The sequence below is a fragment of the Chelonus insularis genome, unplaced genomic scaffold (assembly GCF_013357705.1).
Source record: "Chelonus insularis isolate UGA/USDA-ARS -01 unplaced genomic scaffold, ASM1335770v1 contig_56_pilon, whole genome shotgun sequence".
In the NCBI taxonomy this organism is placed as follows: domain Eukaryota; kingdom Metazoa; phylum Arthropoda; class Insecta; order Hymenoptera; family Braconidae; genus Chelonus; species Chelonus insularis.
Genome location: NW_023276648.1, coordinates 390884 through 411924, shown reverse-complemented (window position 1 = coordinate 411924; position 21041 = coordinate 390884). Strand labels below are relative to the sequence as shown.

The 21041-nt window shown below is 33.1% G+C and overlaps 1 protein-coding gene across 2 annotated transcripts in view; it reads left to right on the top strand.

Annotated features, from left to right (window-relative positions):
- Nrx-1 (Neurexin 1) overlaps positions 1–21041 on the top strand; it is a 763150-nt gene that overhangs the window by 480103 nt on the left and 262006 nt on the right. The gene's annotated exons all lie outside the window — the stretch shown is intronic.

Below are 21041 nucleotides of genomic sequence, written 5' to 3'. Positions count from 1 at the left end.
CTTCATCGTTAGTTGAAAAATTTTTCGACTGATTGAAAAAAAAAATTATTTAATTAATAATCGTAATAAACTGAAATTATAATAAATGATAAGAAAAATTTTCTACGTGTTGCATATCGATTCTTGTGGATTATTTTCTGAATCATATATGTAAAAATGTTCTAAATAATTGAATAAGCAAATAATTGACTGTCCAATTTTTTTTCAGAAAAAAAGTTTGTATGAATATTGCGAAATGTGTCCTGTGAGTTGCCTATCGATCCTTATAAATGATTTTCCGTTTCTATTTTCGGGATAATAGTTAATGATTAGACAATTCTACACATTAGTCAATCGTAATTAAATGCTTATATGATGTCATACTACATTTAGAAGACATCAAAGAGATCACTTCTTTCCAGTCTGCACCTAGTGTAATAGCTGGAATGGAGTAAGAGGTTGTTGCATTAGGTTTGGATAATTATTAATAAAATAGAATTGATAAAAATATTCATTGAATTAACAAGTAGAGTTGAAAGCTGATGATAAATTTGTTGAGTTAATAATTGAATTATATTTTTAAAATCATACGAATAATAATTTTTAAAAGTAAGATAGCATATTTTTCAGAATATTAAATAAAATAAATACTAAGACACATTTTTAATATCAAAATACAAATTATAATTTAAATTCGAACTGTAATTTTATTTATGTTCACGATTATTATTCAAAAAACTTTAATTGTTAACAACTTTATATGGTTTAATATTGTGATCGTCAAAACTAAACTGTCACTTGAAGAAAATTTTCAGTTGTTGCTAGCAGGTAGCAACAAAATTGGTTAAAATGAAATCAATTATAATTTTTTTTTATCTTCTTTCTGTTTGTAATTGAACATTTTTGCGAACAATGCTTCTGACACCGATTTACATTTCTTGCATACTAAATTACATGTAAAGCATTATTAAACGTGTTATGTCCGACATTTTTCTGTCTCAGTTCATCGAATTATTTATTTTAACAATATTTAATTTTGTCCTAATATCTCATTGAGACATTAATGTGGAAACTAGGTAGTTTTCCGTTTCTGTCCTAAATTTCCTCAATTTCTAGGCCAATTCACTACTATAAAACCGTCGTTAACCATAACTCTTCGGTTAATTAGCTAACAAGACGGTGATATGCAGGCTTGATTGCCCCGCGCTCGCTGACCACCACGCGTTAGTTAGTTAAAAATTTTACAAAGATTTTCTTCAGTTTTTTCAACGAAGTATTTATTAACTCAAACCTCTAGGACCTGCTTAAGATCTGATATAGAATCTTCTCAGTTTATATGCGTACTGAGACGCCTTCCAAAAAGACTCAAAACACAATATAACAACAAATCTCTTCTTGAGGTTTATTTTTGTTATCAATTATAATTTATATCAACTTGTAATTCGTGTTTGAAAAAAGTGAAGTGAACGAGAAGAGTATTCAGTGCGTCAACGTCTTCTTGAGGAAGCACTTCTATCTACCCTTATCCAAGCTTACTTCGTGTCAAGCCAACATTATCAGTCAACTCTTCGATCCTTAAGTGAAATTGCTGATCAAATCTATTCCATTAACTGAGGTGAGGGTTCTCGTAAGATGGAACTTCATTGCGATAATTCTTTAAAATAATAAATTCTTTTAAAATTAAATATTAAAAGAGAAAAAAGCCCTGTTAGTTCAAGATACCTTGTTTAGCATTTTGGCCGCTACCAATTTTTTTCTAATTATAATGTTTTTCATTTGGATTGTTAACAATGATATGATAATGTTTTTACATCTTATAATTACTTTACTCCACGATGGGAATGTTCAAGAAATAATCAGCGCACAAATTCTTCTCAGTCCAGCAATCTCAAGTTGTTACAAATACTCGAAATATCTTCTCCTTCAATGTAACACAAAAGTAATTTTGTAGATCTTCAAACACTTTTGGTAAATCCTTAATATTTAAAAATTTCACTGATTGCACTCAAACTTCATCACATTCCCCATTATTATAACAAACAGACATTTATTGATAAACTTTAAAAAAAAACAAATATTCAAGTAACAATATGACCTTCATCAAAAATAGAAATAAATGTCAAGAATTGAATACTTGAAAATTGTCAACTGAACTTCAGTCAATCGTTCGATTTAACGAATCATTAAAATATTCTTAAATGAAATTTTACCAGTCAAATTGAGTTTTCAGACATGAACGGGGAGCAAAAGAGAGTTAACCATATACTAAAAAATACCTGTCATTTGAAACTTCCCTTCATAACGCGCAGATCGAACATTATTATATCCGAAGATATTTATTATTAATTAATTGAGAGAATTAAGGTTCTTTATCCCCTCTCGATTTACCTGTTCCTTTCAAGGGACGAAATAGATGGATGTAAGGAATAAGGTTGAAGGTTATTGAGGTTAAAAAGAGGGTTTGGCCAGTGCGATACTGATGACTGAATTTTGGATTACTTCCTGAGTTTTTTATCTACTGGTAATCAATAATTAAGTATTACAAGAGCTTAAGTTATTATACATAATGCATGAGTAAAGACATGAAATTCAAGTCAAATTTCCACTGACATAGAATAAATGACTGCATAAGAATTTATGTAAACTAAAGCAGCACCTCAATATGTAGGACTAGTGTGTTATGATATATGATATAGTATAGAATTACAATTTGCGCATTATTTGAGTTGATAATAGTATTCTTGCATAAACCATAATGAATTTAACATTCAATGAAAACTAAAAAGTAATATGGAATGCCAGTAAGAATATAAATGTTGGTAATAATTTACGATTCACGGATAATCGAAGATTTGTGAAAGAGAAAATGTGTTGAGAAGGTACTGAAGTGATTCTTCTTACTAGTAAGAGTCAAAAGATAAGTTAACGTGGCAAATTAAAGCTTCAGCATTGGAAATAGGAAAACTGGGGGTATGGGAATGCGATGTGTCCAGAAGATATGGACAAGTCAGTTTAAGGGAAATGTTGCACTGCTGAAAAACAGTAGTTAGATGAATATTGAGAATGAAGCATTAGAATCAGCTTGTTTTTAGATGAGTTTTTCTCATCAACAGTTGATAAAATGCAAACATCACGCTCTTTCTCAAAGGTCAGATGTTCATGTGGCAATGACTCGACTGAATGTTTCGGTGTTTTTATATTACTGGTGAATACGAATCTCTCCTTTTTCTGGTTGATAGATGTTGACTGAATTCAACGTTGAATATTGTTCTTGATAATTCTCTTCCCCGTTGATGGTGGGATAGAAGTTGATGTTAAACCAGTAGTGGGTTGAAGAGACCAGGTAAAGGGTCTAAGAATAATGTACCCTCTGAATCTACATCTTTTGCAGAGTGATGTTGTTATTGCACTTCAAGAAGTACCCGTAGATAGTGCATGGGCTAGTTTGGATGTTGTTGTGACTTCCATCCATCCTTTTGTCTTCTATTTTTCTCTTTTTTGCATTTTCTCGTAGGTCTTGAACATACGTTAATAGGGGATATAAGATTAGTAGGACATAGCAAGGTTAAGAAATAAGGAGAAGGAGAAAAAATTAAGCTATCATGTTACTATTAGGTAGAATTGATTGTCTATGAGTGTTTAGACTTCTCTTTCACAATTCTAGGCTTTCCTGTTTTCATTTTTATGGAAATATTGATAATCATGTTAATGTTTATATTGAATATTAATGTATGGAGTGGAGTTGTAGCTGAGTTTTACTAATTTTCCAGTAAATTTTGTTAAAACTAAAAATGTGACTAAAACAGAAGAATTTGCATTTACGTACGCTTAGTGTTGTTATTTGATTAGGTATTTCCTCTTCCGTAATTTTTGTTAAAGTCGAGAATAAATGGTCAAAGTCACGATGTTTAGTTTTGAGTTAACTTTCAAAGTGATCACGAGAAAGAGCTCTGTGTGGTGCATCATCTAGATATCAACTTCTTCAGAGGTTACGGAAGTTTTTTGGATGATCCCCTTTTTTGGTTCTCTTGGTGAAGAAGATATTTATTCCCTTCTCTGGTGCTCAAGATTTTATTCGAGTATGCTGGCTGTTGGAAGATCTCCTGATGGGACCCGTGTGAGTTCGTCGAGCTATGTCTATCTTGGAACTGGTACGGCAGATCTGCGGAGACGTGCTTGAAGACCTGTACGGCATCCACGATATGTTGGCCTTGGAAAGCCACTTGGATCTTGCTGGGTTTCGGCGGATACAGTTTCAGGATGAGCCGGCTCATTGGCTCCAAGAGTTTTCCCAGGACAACATTGAATGCTACTCAGAGTTTCCAGAGTAAGTTTTAGAGTTTGTTAATCTGACACACAGTCATCGATGATTATCAATTTGTTTTTTCTATTTATCTCTTTCTTTTTTGTGTTTTAGGCGACATAACGGCATCTGGGTGTACGAACAGAAGAGGCAATGATGACTCTTGACGATTGCTCGATAGAGTTAAGAATTTAGTGAATTATTATTTCTGTATAATTTAAATGAGGAAGACAAGAACAAATTGGTATAACTAGAAAATATGATATGGCCTAGTATGAAGGATGTGTGATGTCAGAAGATGTACTCTGGATAACTTGTTTCGATTTTAAAAAGCCAAACTAGTGACAAATCTCTGCTAGAAATCTTAGATCATTAGAGTTTAGCAAGTTGTAGATGACAGTTGCGATGTGTAGAATTTAATAGTTAAAGAACTTGAAAATGACCCCGAATGAGTAAAAGTTAAAGAGAAAACACCAAAAATATACCAAATCGCACGAAAAAAGTGTGTGAAAAAAATTTTTTCATAAAAAAATAAAAACAATTATCCACAAATTTGAAAAAATAGAAGAAATGTAAAAAAATATTTCTGAATGACTAATAAATAAATATAAAAAATTTTTAGGAAAAATAAATCAGTGACAGCTACTTTGTACAAATGATGAAGTAACTGGAAAGAATATAAGAAGTAAAAAAAACTGTTAATTATAAAAATATAGCTTAAAAAACAATTAAAAAAAATTTTGTACTTTTTCTTCATTCATCATTAGGAAGAGCATCGCTCATTATTGAAAAAATAATTTTTGAATAACCATATGTGTTATTGGACCTATTTGTATTAAAAAAAATTAAAAATTCACATACTACTAGTGAATTTTTAATAAATCCAACATTCTGTTAATAATTGTTTATAAAGAGCCTATAAATTGAATTTAAAAGAATTATGAATAATTGAAAAATTACGCATTTGTTTATAAAATTGATCAATCGCAAATACTTAGAAAATTTTTAAAAAGTTGTTTTATACTCTTCTAGGGAGATATAAACTTTGCTGTAAATAATTGTTTGATTAGGAAATAAATTTACTTCCAAAATAAGGGTAAAAGGATCCAAAAACAGCATTTCAGTTTCCACAATATTAAACAAATTTTTTTTTAAAAACTGAAATAGCCATTTTATAAAGCAGCAATAATCATATCTGCTTCTGAATTGGCTATAAAATGTGCCTTCAGACTAAAAAGATATAAAGGTGCAAAGTTCACGGAAAAAATTAAAACAAAAAACTTTTTAGATAATGTAAGAAATCAAAAAAATTCAGTTTTTTCTCAAACTTTGAGGAGAAAACGTTCAAAAAACGATTCCGAACATTCTAGAATTTTCTCAAATTTTTTTTAATGCTAGAAATTTTTGTTTTTTAAATGTTAATTAAAAAGGCGCTCAACGGCATATTCTGTCAAAGCGCCTAAAATGCTCAATATTCAGCACGCTTTTGCAGCGCTGTACATTTTTACCTGTTCACGATAGACAGGTGCTCTCGCAGACTTATTTGTAGCGGATTCGATTTTCTACAAAAAAGATATTCTCCAGGCGTTTCAACCCTTTGGTCGCTTGTCTCTTTAATTCCTGTAGTATCGGGTCCGTTCGAGATGTATGTATATTTTGTCAGTATATTTGTCTGCAGCTATTAGGAGAGGAGAGAGAGCCTCAGGATAGGATAACGTCAGAAAAACCTAAGTTTCCTGGTTCTCATCGAGACGTGCAGGGTCATCCACATCGTCCGTGATGTTAGTCGTAGTTACAGATGTTATAGTTTCATATAATCATGGTACTTTAAGTGGTTGATATAAGTATACGGAGATATAACCGTGATTCCGAAAGATCGAAGTAAACTCTCCAGATTGACGTTCAAGGTTATATCGATCTTGGCAATAATTACAATCATCGCGATGGTGGTTGGAGTAAGAATGACAATCATGATATGAGCAGTGGAGATAATCATTATAATGACGGGACTGGCGATATCTCAACAATCGATTTACTTCGTAATAGAGATTTTTTAAATAAATATGTCGGTTGTCAACTAGGTCAAAAAGGACGTTCTCGATATAGTCAGGGACGTATTCGAAAAGGATATTCTTTGCAAAATGGGAAACAAACTGAAAGAGTCTGCGACTCCCCGAAATATGCGACTTGGTTCATAAACATCGAAAAGGAAATCATCTATCTGATAGAAAAAGTTTTCGAGACTCTCATTGAGGTAACGATATATTTACGTAACAGGGAAACAAGATTATCCAAATGATCTGCTCTCTCCCTAGCCGTTGTTATTTAGAGCTAAAAAGATGTGGGTGATATCGGAACATTTAGGGATCAAATTTCAAATTAAAGAAATATTAACTATATTGAAAATTTACAACTAATTTATAATCCAAATGAATTTTTAACAGTTAATATAAGGTTAATTAACATAATGATAAGTATTAAATATGAATTGAAAAATTAATTCAAATGATTAATTGATTCAATTTTTTTTATCTTTTTAACTTCCCAGTGGAAAGTTATAGGAATAAGTACGATTTTTCGAATCCCGAATTTTGACATATCTTCACGTTTTAAGGTCTCCAGAGTCGAATACGATCGTTTTCCAGTGGACGTCTGCGTGTGTATGTACGTATGTGCGTACGTTCGATCGGAATTTTCCTGGTCGATTATCTCGAGAAAACAGCATTAAAGACCCTATAATAGTTAATAATAATTGTTAATAATATGAAATTATGTCTATAACAATTAAACATTGTTACTAACAAATGATTTTTGATCATGGCAATATTTAAATAAAAAGTTTTAAATTTGTTATAAACAACAAAAATAGGGATCCATGCTATATATATGAGTACTTTCAACGCATAATTTTTTCTTTTACTAAAAAAATATTACCCACTGTATGACATAAATGAAAACATACTTTCTTCGTTTATAACAATGAAATTTGTTATAAATAATGAAAAAAAGGATCTATGGGGTATATTTGAATTCTTCTTTTTTTTTTTTTTTATTTATTGTTTTGAGTTAACTACAATCTGTCATAATGTGACAATGAGTAATTTTGATAGCGGTAGGGTTGATGTACTCGAAGGATTTTCCATTAATCGTCACTTTGTGGCTTATTTTAATCTGTTTGGTAGATCCAGGGGGCTAGTTTTCTTTTTTAGACGTGGGTGCGGTCCAGTGTGTCGAGAGCTAGTTGATTTTGATGATTATTTAGGCGGGTAACATATTTACTGCTATGTGTTTCGATGACCTTTACTATTGTTTTCATGTTTAGGCCGTTATGAAGCGTGTTGTTTGAAACATACCATGGTGCATTGGCCAGGACTCTCAAGGTCTTGGATTGAAACCTCTGGATGATGTCAATGGTGCTTTCAACACAGGATCCCCATAGTTGGATTCCATAGGCCCAAATTGGTTGGAGTATGACCTTGTATGTTAATACTTTATTTTCCAGGGATAGTTTGGATTTTCTTCCCACTATCCAATACAGTTTTCGCAGCTTTAATTCCAACTCTTTTCTTTTTATCATCACATGTTTCTTCCAGGTTAGTTTGCTGTCCAGGTGCAGTCCTAGATATCTGACACTGTTCACTGGTGTTAACGGATGGTTGTTTAATGTGACGGGAGGACAGCATATGTTGGTTAAAGAAAAGGTGATCTTGACTGACTTGGTTTCATTGGCTTTGATTTTCCACTTACTGAGCCATTGCTCGATTCTGTTTAGATGGTCTTGCAGGATTGTTGAGGCTTCAACTGGGTTATGGTGAGTTGCTAAAATTGCCGTGTCGTCTGCGAATGTAGCAACCGTGACATCAGAGTTAGTGGGTAGATCCAACGTGAAGATGGAGTATAGAATTGGCCCTAGCACGCTTCCCTGGGGAACTCCTGCTGTAATTGGTCGTGACCGTGAGATGCATTGTCCACTTTGGATTTGAAATTTTCTATCTTCAAGATAAGATTTCATGATTAGATAATATTTTGGAGTAAGCGTTTTGATTTCGTACAGTAATCCGTTGTGCCAAACCCTATCTAATGCTTGTTGGATGTCCAGGAAGGCAGCTGTAGTGAAATGTTTATTTTCTAGAGAGCCTGATATTATTTTAACTATTCTGTGGACCTGCTCTACAGTTGCATGTTTTTTTCTGAAGCCAAACTGGTGGGAAGGAATTATTTTAAGTTCTTCTATTAATGGATAGAACCTTTTTAGTAGTAGTTTTTCAAACAGTTTCGATAGCACTGCTAGTAAACTAATGGGCCTGTACCGCGTTAACCTGTAACCACGTTATCTATGGGCTTGCCTGGCTTCGGTATGACTATTATTTTTGCTGTTTTCCAGTGGGTGGGGAAGTATGAGGTTCGAATTATAGCATTAAACATTGAAGTGATGTAAACTATAGCTTTCTTTAAGCATTTTAGGAGTAATGTCATCAAGACCTGGAGATTTTTTTGACTTTAAGACTTTACGTATTACATGTTCTACTTCAAGTGGAGAAAAGTGCTTTATTGGAGTATCCATCGGTAAAGGAGATTCGAGATATTGTTGAATCTCGAGTTCTTGGTCACCTTGATTTTGACAGGAGGTGTTGAGGGTAAAGACAGTCTGCAGGTGCTTTGCGAATGCTTCTGCTTTATCATTGTCACTCCTTGCCCAGCTACCGTCATCTTTCCTTACGGGGTGGTTATGTTATTGTGGTTTTTTCAGGTATCTGGTGGCTTTCCATAGTAAATAATCTGTTTCTTCTGTATTGGAGAGGTTACTGATATGTGCTTGGAAAATATTGTTCTTATATTCATGCAGCTCTTGCTTAAGATCTTTTATTGCTGTGTTTAGCTTTTCTTTTTCTTCTGGGTGTCTACTCAGTTGCCATCTTCTGCGAAGTTTTCTTTTGTTGAGTATTTTATCATGTAGATACTTTGGGTAGTTTTGTACCTTTTCTGTTGTTTCAGGGGTTGCAGTGGTCACCGATTTTATCAATACCTGTGCGATGTGTTCGAGAGAATTATCAATGTCTATTGTTGTTTTGAGTGGTTGGTTCAATATTATCTGTTTATTTACATTTTCGCTATATGAGTCCCAGTCAGTGTTTTTATTGTGGATGTAACGAGATTTAATAGTTGATGTTTAATAAAGCTGCTTTCCACGTATGGTTGATAATCTAGAGCCCCAAAACTGGTGTTTTGCATTATAGTCTCCACCTGCTATAAATCTGTGCCCTAGCATGTGAAAAAAGGTTTGGAAATCCTGAGTTTTAATGTTGTGTTTAGGAGGGCAATATACTGCTGATAACGCTAGGGGACCCTACCAGTCTGAGATTATTATACTTGTTGCTTGGATTTTATCTGTCACGTATTTTTGCAGTTCATAATGACTAATTGTTCTGCGGATTATAATAGCTGTACCTGCATGCGCCTTACTATCAGGGTGCTTGGTGTCATATGTGGTGTAACCTGGAATGCTAAAGAAGCTCCTGTCAGTGAAGTGCGTTTTAGAAATCAGCATAATATCAATTTTGTTCAGCTCTAAAAAAGATTGGACTCCCTGGCGATGTTGGACCAGACCATTGGCGTTCCAAAGAACTATTTGATATGAATAAGTCATTTTTTACTAGATAGACTGGTGATTACCGTTGTTAGTAAGTTTAACATGGTGTTCAGTAATTCAGTTCGACGGGTTAGGATTATTTTGAACTCGTTGAATGAGTTTTCTATTACTGTCGTTATTGTTATATCAGTTGATTGATTATTTGAGTGGGTTTTCCTTGAGACTGCATTAGCGTATGTTAATGGGTTACTAGAACTAGTATCGGTGTGATTTGATAAGTGTGTGTGTGGCTGTGAGGCTAAATGTGGATGACTTTGCTTGTGGTCAGATGTGTAGTTTGTTTGTTGTAGAATAGTTGTTGACCGGTACCAGTGAGCTCTCCCCTGGTTTTGCTTACGCTTGTCTAGTAGTTTCTTGTATTCAATACATCCTTTATAATTTGCAGTGTGTTCGCCGTTACACAGTGCGCATCTAGCTGGCGAATCTTTGCTTTTCTTACAGCTAGTAGTGGGATGATCTTCACTACATTTAACGCAGCGAGAAGGTCTGTTGCAGTAGGATTTTGAATGGCCGTACATTTGGCAGCGTGTGCATTGCACTATTGAAGTGTTCTTCTTTGGCGGTTCGAAACGTACTTTTGCATTTAATAGTAGGTCTATTTTGTAAACATCTTTGTTGTTGCCTTCGGGCTCTAAATCAATGAAATATAGAGGTAGGGGGTCACGTGTACCTTTTCGAAACACATGTGAAATGTTTCGGACTTGGTGTCCTTTTTCTCCAAGGGCAGATTTTATGTCAGTTAGTGGGACTGAGTGATGGAGAGATCGCAGGACTACTCTGTATGCGCGATTTTGCTTCAGTTGGTAGGTGTGGTATATTGCTTGCTCATCGTTGAGTACTTTAATTATTTTCCTATAATCATCTACAGTCTTTGGCATGATTTTTATTCGTCCGTCGTTACCAATGGTCTTATAGGTATATCTATCGCCCTCGGTTGCTTGCTTCATTTTGTCAGCAAGTGTTTGGGTGACTTGAACACCTGGAACGAAGATCGGTGGGGGTTTTGGAACTCTAGTGTTGTTAGTTTGAGTGGTATGGGTGCCATTTGACTGGTCATTTGAATTGTCTTCTTGCTGGGTATTAGCTAGCAGTTGAAATGGATTGTTGCTTATTGGAGACTGTATCGAGTCCACGCTAGCGAAGTTTGGTCTTTTCCTTTTGTTGTGACAGCTTTTTCCTGGTGCTACTTGCCATCCGTTTGGTTGATTTATAAGGGTTAGTCGTAATGAGTTTCCCTCACCTGATTTTGAAGGAGAGTTCAATAGTGGTGTTGTTCTGACGGATCCAGGTTTCTCTGAACTTGGAGTTTAAACGGTTGAGTAGTCTGAAGATTAATGGGTAGTCCCAGTATTGACTAGGGACCCCTAACCCCTGAGGCAGATCAAGATTTTTCTTGACAGTCTCTACTTGCTTGTCAAGTTCTGAAGGAGTTGCCGAAACTGGAAGTAAATCACTGAAGAGTTGTTCGACATGAGAAAAAATGAGTTGTTTCTCCTCATAAGACCACTCTGACCGTGTCCTATGAGTTTCTTTCTCAAGATGTGATTTAATTCTATTGAAAGTAGAGGAGGCTGCATAATGAATCTTCATTGCCATAGTGACAAGATGAGTAGTCATGTATTCATGCTCGAACACACTGGCATGGCATGAATCTCCAATAGCATCATGCTCTGCACAAAATGTTTCCCAAAATTTCCCAAGTGAAGCAATTGTGTTATCGATAAAGCCCATAGACGTCTTGGTTTTATCCATAGCAAGAATGTCATCTCTTAATTTTATGAGGTGAAAGAAGCGTTCCATCTGAGCTGATAACCTGCGTTGTGTTATGCTAAATCGTGATTCAGGAGATGGTGATCTTGACCCATGTTGTGATGAATTGTCTGGTGAATGAGTTGACGAACCTGATGACATAATTGAGTCTTGCTGATGTGAGTTGTCTTGTGAGAATATGTTCTCACACGGTGAGTTGGCTGGTACACTGAAGTTCTTGTCATTTGACATGCTGAAGCACTAGTTAACAAGGTCACAATCACTGAATCAATCACTTAGATCATTAGAGATCACTAGAGTTGTCAAAAGTGAATTCAATGTTTTCTAAATTGTGATTATCTGCATAACCATTACACTAATGCATGGAGAGTTGTCTCTAAGACACAAAAATTACATGAAATTGATTACACAACTCAACATTAGAGAGATGACTGAAATTATGACTAATCACAATACTTTACCACGAAAACTGAGATTAACTGATCAATTGATTACTTCAATGATCACTGAGTATATCTTAATCTGCACGGTGTACTTTTTATAACCAGAAACTTGATTTAATTCACTCCAATTATTCTAAGGAGCCAACACGCTCACTGGTGATATTAAATCAATCACAAACTCGATTGACCCACTTAATAGTACACCAGAAAATAATCAGCTGTTTAGTCGTGCAAGGTCACTCAGAGAATTCGTAGAATACTGAAAAGTGCGCGCGAGCACGCTTTAAGACACTAAGAGTTAATAAGGCTGAGGATCTCTGAAGCACTACAACAATTCTGAGTGTCACTGGGCACAAGAATGCGTAAACAAGTATTGTTTGCAACGTTATTTACACCAAAACTAAATTGAGTTGTCTGAAAATATCTAAACACTGACTAAAATTGAATAAAATAACTGAAATTTAACTTAACGTGAATTGTCCGCGAAATATGTTGAGTTGACCGAACATTACAAAGAAAAGATACACCGTTCAACCGACTGCTTCAGAGTTGTTCGGAGTATGCATCCAAGCCGGACCCCATCCGGCTCGAAGGACCAGATGTTCTGATTTTGAGTCGGCTGAGTGAGAAGTCGGGACTTTGTGGACTGTATTTTTTAGGATGTTTGGATGCTAGAACAGTCGGGACTCTTGAACGGTGTAAATGAGTTGGCTGACACTATTTAACAGTAACAGTTAACGATTTATTAAACACTAAAATCACAGTAACAGAAAAATAACAATAAAAGAGTCTTTGAATTGTCTGTACAGTCTTGAGCTCTGCGTTCTCGAAGCTTCTAGGCCCTTCGAGAAGGGATATATACGTCTAGGAAATAATTAGAGTTGTCTAATTGGCGAAACATGAGTTGGCAGGAGAGACCTTGAGTCATCTAATTATTCGGTGGGGAGAAAAATGTTAGGCAGTCGATAGAGTACCTTAGACCAAGTCAGAACAGGTGTACTTCTTTCAGAGTTTGCCTCCACTAGAATGCTGTTGGGCCAGGTTTCTAACTCCATATCACCATCACTGTCCGCAGACATGATACCAGAAGCTAATAGTCTGGATTTTTGTACTAGTTTGGTTATTATTAAGGTCGCACTAAGTAAACTGTCACGGTTTAGTTAACTGTTGATAAACACTTCCGGACACTTCAGCTGCCTTAAGCAGAATGAATTCTTCTAATGCACAATTTTTTCTTTTACTGAAATGAAGTAACGAACCATATCAAATGAATAAAAACACACTCATTTCGTTCATAACAATTCCATTTGTTATAAAGAATGGAAAACATGTTCTATTCAACATATTTGTGTTTTATTAACGTCTAATGTTTTATTTTACTGAAAAAAAGTTACCAACTGTATGACAGAAAAAAACTCACTTTTTTTGTTTATAACAATTAAATCTGTTATATACAATTGAAAACGGGTTCTATTCGAGGTATTCAAGTTTATCTGACGGGAATTTTCTTTTTCTTTTAAAGCGAAGGTACTGACTATGTCTCATGATTAAGAATGATTTTTCTTTTCTATAACAATTAAATGATTATAAAGGAAAAGAAATTTATTTTCATGATAAATTCTAATTTTTTTTTTCATTTAATGTCAATAAATTTTATAATTTTTTGGTTATACTATTACAAAACAATACGTATGCGTAATTGGCTTAATTTAACTACGAAAATAGTTTTAGAGGCATTTATCAATTATGAATACTGAATATTATTGTTTTATGTTCTGATTTGTCTTGTGTTATGCTGATTTTTCAAAAAATTTTAGACTTTCACTTCAATACAGCTGCTATGCATGAGATGTTGGTGTTTTACGATCTTCATTAATTTCTTCCATTTTTTCCTGATTATTTCAGCGAATTGATGTTTAATCACCGAATCCGTATAGCGTACGTCCCTAATCTTTAAATTCGTAAACTACATCTGCTGTGACAGCCTTTCATTTGACATGCTTGGTAAAAGTTATTGCGTCACAAATCGCATTTTCGAGTAATGCTTCTAAAATTTCACAAATCTTTTCGTAGGTTCATCCAGAAATACGTTTAACATCACCTCGAATGGCGAAACGATGGATTGGTTTCATGATATGTCAGATGTTGTCATTTTCCTTTTTTTCGACGTCCAGTCAAAATGAATTAATAAAAGTTATCTGGTAGTGACCTCAAAATAAGACAGAGACACTAGTACTGATAATTGTTGAATAATTCACGAAGAGAATAAAGAGTGTGGTAATGTTAAAGTCTTGGTCTGTTATCAATATTATTTAGTCACTTTAGAGTATCATTAGAAAAATTGTAATAATTTAGCGTATCACGTTTATAATTCGGATTCACTTTATGTCTTTATATTGTTCTTGATAACTTGGAGAAACTTACACTTCGTTCAAAAGTGTTCTAGAAGCAATTATTATACTGTATATCATTGCTGACGAGATGGAATTGACGTTGACTCATTGATATGCGTGAAGGAGTTCTCGATTAGTTGAGTACCGTTTTTCGACTTTTATTTCTATCGTGAAATAAGATTTATCAAAATAAAACATCAATAGCAGTATATAAATAGATATTTCCCAATCCGAATAGAGGAAAAAGGGATGTAATCCTTTAAAGAAATCTGTTGACAACGTATATTAACAGCTGTTCTTTAATTTTCTCTTGTGGCAGTGCTGGTGCTTCCTCAATGATGAGATAAACCTATAACAAAAAAACAAAAAAAAAAAGTAATATGTACTTTGGACGAATTACTGAAAAAACGTAGATTTTTCAGTAATTCCAGTATTGCAGTTTGGATAGTGTATAGTAGTAACGAGTGACTAGTAACTAGTAACTGTCAATTCATTCTAAAATAGGCATTCATTTATTGTTGATTTAAGGCCGTAAGAGCAGCCGTGGAGTAGTTTGATTTGATCTTTTCCTAAGTTATTCTTATTTGAACTGTCGTAGATGTGCACGTTGCCACGACCGTCATATTTTGTACAAATCCAGTGACCTACAATGTTGACACTAATATTACCGCTATAAATAATCTGAATATTATTTTCAGATCTAGGTATTGCTTGTAAATTATATAAAAATTCACCTATGAATCCCACATCTTGTGCGGAATTATATACTTCGTGAGCAGTTAGTTTTCTATTCATTATTTCATGGAATATATTGATATGTTTATTAGATAAATATAATAATTGATATCGTTCTAAACAATCGATCAGGAAATTACTTTTGTTGTTATTGTAATTAATGATGTCATAATTGAAATCTCTCATTAATAGGATAAGACTTCTAGAAGGCAATTTTTGTAAGATGAAATCGATTTTTTTTTGAACATCATTGTTGTTGTATAGGTGATTTGTAGCCACTAATCAAATACCAATTTCCGACTTTTAATGCGAATAATTGCACATGTCCCTCTGTTCTGACTTGGAGGGACCCAAGTCAGTTAGTCGGGAAATATTTAAAAATTGTTAATGCTGGACTTGTCCACCGGCGCGTCAGTCAACTCACTGGACCAATCATCGGGAAGTATTTCCCTCATGGCCCAGAAGGCAACTCTACGGCCCTAGTGACGCCAACAAGCACGCGGTCGAGCACTTGTGGCGTCAGTTAGCTCCAGGCAAATTGCGCGGTCAACTTCGTAGAAATTTACGCAGTCAATTCGCAGTTTTTGCAGTCAGCTCACCTTTCGTAGTGAAAAAATACGATCAACCAGACTCAGACAATTCTCGTGAACATTAGTAAACCATCAAAATTACTCTCATCAGTACCAGTGGTCCAGTAAAGTCAGTTGTAGTGTCTTTGGGCGCGAAGCTGAACTAGCGTCGACGCCATAGTGCCTCACGGACATTCACATATATATCACACACTTGAACAACTCAGGTGTATAGTGTGCATGTTGCTATTCACTGATGGAGACTGTTTTTGGTGAAGAAACAGCCATCAGACAATTCTTAAGTGTAAAAACAATTAAATTACGGTCAACTCACTTAAACGTAGTGATTGGTGTTTTCTATTGTTCTACTTTAAGTGTTATTTGTTAATGATAATGATGATAATACTGTGAACTGTACACCATTCTTCACATAGCATATTAGTCCATGATTATGTTTATCACGATCGACTCTTAAAACAATATTGAAATTTTCAATGTCAACTACATTCCTTTCACAGTCAAAGATTTTCTAAATACTAAGATATCCGCTCGCAAATACCATGTATCAGAAATCATATAATTAAGGTGCTTTCGTAATGTACCAACGTTTTGATACTCTATTTTTGTTCCTATGACGGTCTCTAAGTTATTGTATGACAGTTTCAATGATTTTTTAGATCTCAGACGTTCTAATTCAACAAGTGCTGGATTTACAGCCTTTGAATTTTTAGAAACATTTGGTGATTTGAATTTACTAATTATAAATAGTCCACTTCATTCGGTGACACGGCTGAAGGCAACATACAGCATCGATAAAGTTAAATTTATGTCATCAGTTTTCATAGTTCCAAGAGCTAGATGATTTAGAGCATTGATAAATGCTAGATCATTCTTTTGATGCATAATTTCTGTTAGTTCACGAAAGTCAAAATGATCCCATAAAGGATTAATATCAAAGAGTGGCGCTATTTAATTTTGGTTCGAAACTTGATAAACAGGTTTATCTTTTACAGGAGGCAATTGATATACCACCAAGTACTGATATACCACCAAACGGCTCATTAACACCAGTTATTTGCCTTAATCTCGTGTTTACATAACCTAGTACAGTAGAGCCTACTATTGAAATTTCATCTACAATGACGTAATGTTTGTGTTATTGTCGATGAATAGAACTTCATCATTATTAATTTAGTACATATCAATGTTATTTGTATTATCTTACTTATTAACTTCCCAGTGGGAAGTAATAGTAATGGGTCCGATTTTGCGAGTCGCTAATTTTGACATATCTCCACGTTTTAAGGTCCCCAGAGTTGAATACGATAGTTTTTACGTAGACGTCTGTGTGTGTGTATGTACGTATGTGCGTATGGTCGTACGTGCGTTCGGAATTATTTTTCGCCTCGATTATCTTGAGAACAAAAAATGATATCGACGTGGGACTAACTGCATTCAACGCGCAATTACGTAACTTAGAACTGATTAGATTTTCAGGAAAACCGGTAAAGCCATTTTTTTGGGAGAATTAAAATACTGGAAAAAAAGAAAATTACTTGAATTTTGCAATTTATAAATTATACCATTTTTTAGACGGAATTTCGAGATCTTTTAATAAATATGAATATCGAATCTTTAGAATAATTGTACAGAAATATGACGACAGTATTTCATAAAAAAAAAATTTTTAAAAAACGAAATCAGCAATAAAAAAATTCAAAACTTGTGTTGGGATGGATAAAATAGCGTTGAGGATAATAAAATAGTCAATGATCATTGTTAATAATATGGAATTGTGTTCATAACAATTGAACATTGTTACTAACAAGTGATTATTGATCATAGTAATATTTAAATAATAAGTTTTAAATTGTTATAAACAATAAAAATAGGGACCCTTTCTATATATATGAGAACTTTCAACGCATAATGTTTTCGTCTACTAAAAAAATGTTACCAACCGTATAACATAAATGAAAACATACTTTTTTCATGTATAACAATGAAATTCGTTGTAAATAATGAAAAAGAGGATCTATGAGGGACATTCGAATTCTTCCCACGCACAATTTTTTCTTTTACCGAAATAAAGTAACTAACCATATCAAATGAATATAAACAGACTCATTTCGTTTATTACAATTCCATTTGTTATAAAAAATGGAAACGGGGTTCTATTCAAATTGTTTTTTTTTTCCACTGGGAAGTTGGTCGTGTGGACCTTTCGGGTCGCACCCAGACCACTGCAGAGCACTGATATTGATTATTGTTGTTATTGTTATTTTCCGTTACTAATTCAGATTCAACATCATTTGAATCTTCTTCGTCGACAGTAAAATCAATTTTGTCGTAAAGATTCATATTTTCATAGTACTCGAAGTATTCATTGTCTTCCTTAATGTCGTATTTTTCTTATGACGGTGTATTTATAAGGTGTTTAAGTGCCTTGCACATCATTCCAGGTCTAATTGTTTCGAACATATAATGGCTTTTATGAAGAACATGACGTTTTAATTTTACTTGAATTGTTTGCATGTTGCTGAAATCACGTGGTAATGCTTGCAGCATATCATTTACATCAATAAGGATATTTACCACACTTCCCTTTAATCCTAATTGTGAATTTAAGGCATACGGCTTTAAGGCATGGACTTGCATGAAGCTTAATATTGGTGACACTATTCTTTCTTCAAGATCAGAAAGTTGTTGAATAGTTCTTGGTATATATTTACAAATTTTGACTCATTACTTGTAGATAATTTATGGATATTACCACCATATGCTGAGTTTTTACATGTATGACATATATAATCGGAAGGAAAATTTGTTACTTTTATCAAAAACTCAGTTCCACTTTTGTTAATGATTTTTCACTTATTTAATTGAACAACAGTATGCTTGAAAAATATACCTTCACAGCAACAACATATTATTGATGGTGTTTCTTTTCTCAATTGAATGAACTGCAGTTTCAATCTGGCCAATGAATCATTGTGTTCATTTTTAAATAAACTAAATTTTCTTTTGTTGAATACAGGTTTCAAATACTTCAAGAATATTGTAATAATATCACTTTGAATGTTTCATACCTGATATCATTCTTGCTGGTCTGGAGCATTGAGAAACTGTGGATCCTTGAATCGCTTTCAGTTTTGTTTTCATCTTTAGAATATTATCTTTAATATGTTGCAGTTTACGACGTAACATCCGAACTTTTGAATCAATTCAATTTTGTTTAGTGATTTTGAATTGTTCACTTCGTTTAAACATTTGTATCCGGCAAAAATTTCAGGAATTTTTATTTGAACGGAAAAATTAATGTCATTCTTTGTTGCGCTCTAATATTTTTAACTTGTCGATATTGCAAATTTTTTCATAATCTACGCATTCTTAACATTGCTTTTTGGTTTCTACACTTTTAGAATTTGCGTTTGTTTGCAATTGGCGTATAATTTTTTGTTTTTTTTTCTCGCACTTTGTTGATTTAGTATACATGGTGAAACACGATTTTCAACTTTACCTCGTCTATTGCAATACTTTCTTTTTTCTTTTTAGTTTTTTGGGACTGTTTTTTTGTTTTCATGGCGGCAGACAGTATTTTTTGTGCTTTTAGATTTAATCAAAAAAATTATATACTAAAGTCCAATCGCTTAAAGTAGGCGAAAAATAGATTCAATTTAAAAAATTATTTACTAGATTATTTAAATCCAATCGCTTAAAACAGACGGAAAATAGATTTTTTCAACGTGGATCGCTAATACGTCTAATAATCTAATAATCTACGATGAATTGACGAATATACAGATGATATCGAGATTTACGATAAATTAGTAACACAGTACAATGTTTCTTATTAGTTACAAAAATATTAATGTTTACCGACCTTTTTAAGTAACCCTCCGCACATAACAAACTAAACTATGTTCTTATACTATATACAAAATTTATTTACGTTTTAATAGAGAAATAATAATTATAAAAATAAATGAATAAATAAAAGAACAAATATATGAATTAATTAATGAAAAAAAAAATGAATACGTGCATAAATAAATAAATAAATGAAAAATAAGAAAATAGATAAATGAATAAAACATAGACATACATAGATACATAAGTAGTAATAATGATAAATAATAGAATAAATAAATAAGAAAAAGAATATATGCACAAATAAATAAATCAACGGATGAATAAATTAATAAATAATTGAAAAATAAATAAATATATGAGTGAATGAAAAATAATTAGTTATTGAATCGATAATACATATTTTTTTAATCAATATCTGTCACATCAGGAGACACGTTTACTTCAGTAGTGTCTTGTACGCCAAGTTTAAATAGCGGTGACGAAGGCACTACCTTGTCTTTATGCTGCTTAAATCACAGTCTGTTGAGGTTATACACTTTAAAATTGCAATATGTTTATATAATGACTTGAACATACCATAAAAACTTCAGTAAACCTCATTAATTTACTTCAGGAATAGATTAAGTATGCTATTGTCTTTCAAAATTAATTATTTTAAATAATGAATAACTGGCCATGCCCCTATATACAAGATTTAAAAAAATACAGATTTATTTTTCTTAAATATACAATTTTTTTTATAAAGTTGGTGCCGTTGTGAGATTACTATAGTATAGTTAAAAAATTAAGTTGGCAAACAAAATGTACAGATTATTGAGGCGCTAATGATGAACTGAATAAAATATCATCATGTGATAATACTGACAATGATAAATAATAGTATATCCTTATAAATATCAATTAATTGTTTAATTATTCAATAACATGATAAGATGATGAATGAAAATAAAATCAGTTTTTCGTTATTTATATATAATCAATGACTTTTTTATAAACAAATGCTCATATCTTAAGAACGGTAAGAGATAGAGCAAAAATAATGAAATTTTAGAGATGTCTATAGGGGGAATCGCACTTTTTATCCCCAACCCCACGGCACATCCATGTTTAATTAATTGCTGATAATTAGCTATTAAAAAAACAATTTACTTTTTTAGTCATGAATACGGGTTTAGTCGTTCTTGAGGGTGTTTCTATAGGAAATATTTTCATACTCATTTGCTTTGTTTTGCTTTATTAAGGCAAATTTTAGGTGAGGAAGTTAAGTTGAATAGATTTACGTACAATTAGGTTTTCAATAGCGTTTCCATCGAAGTTGGATTCCAG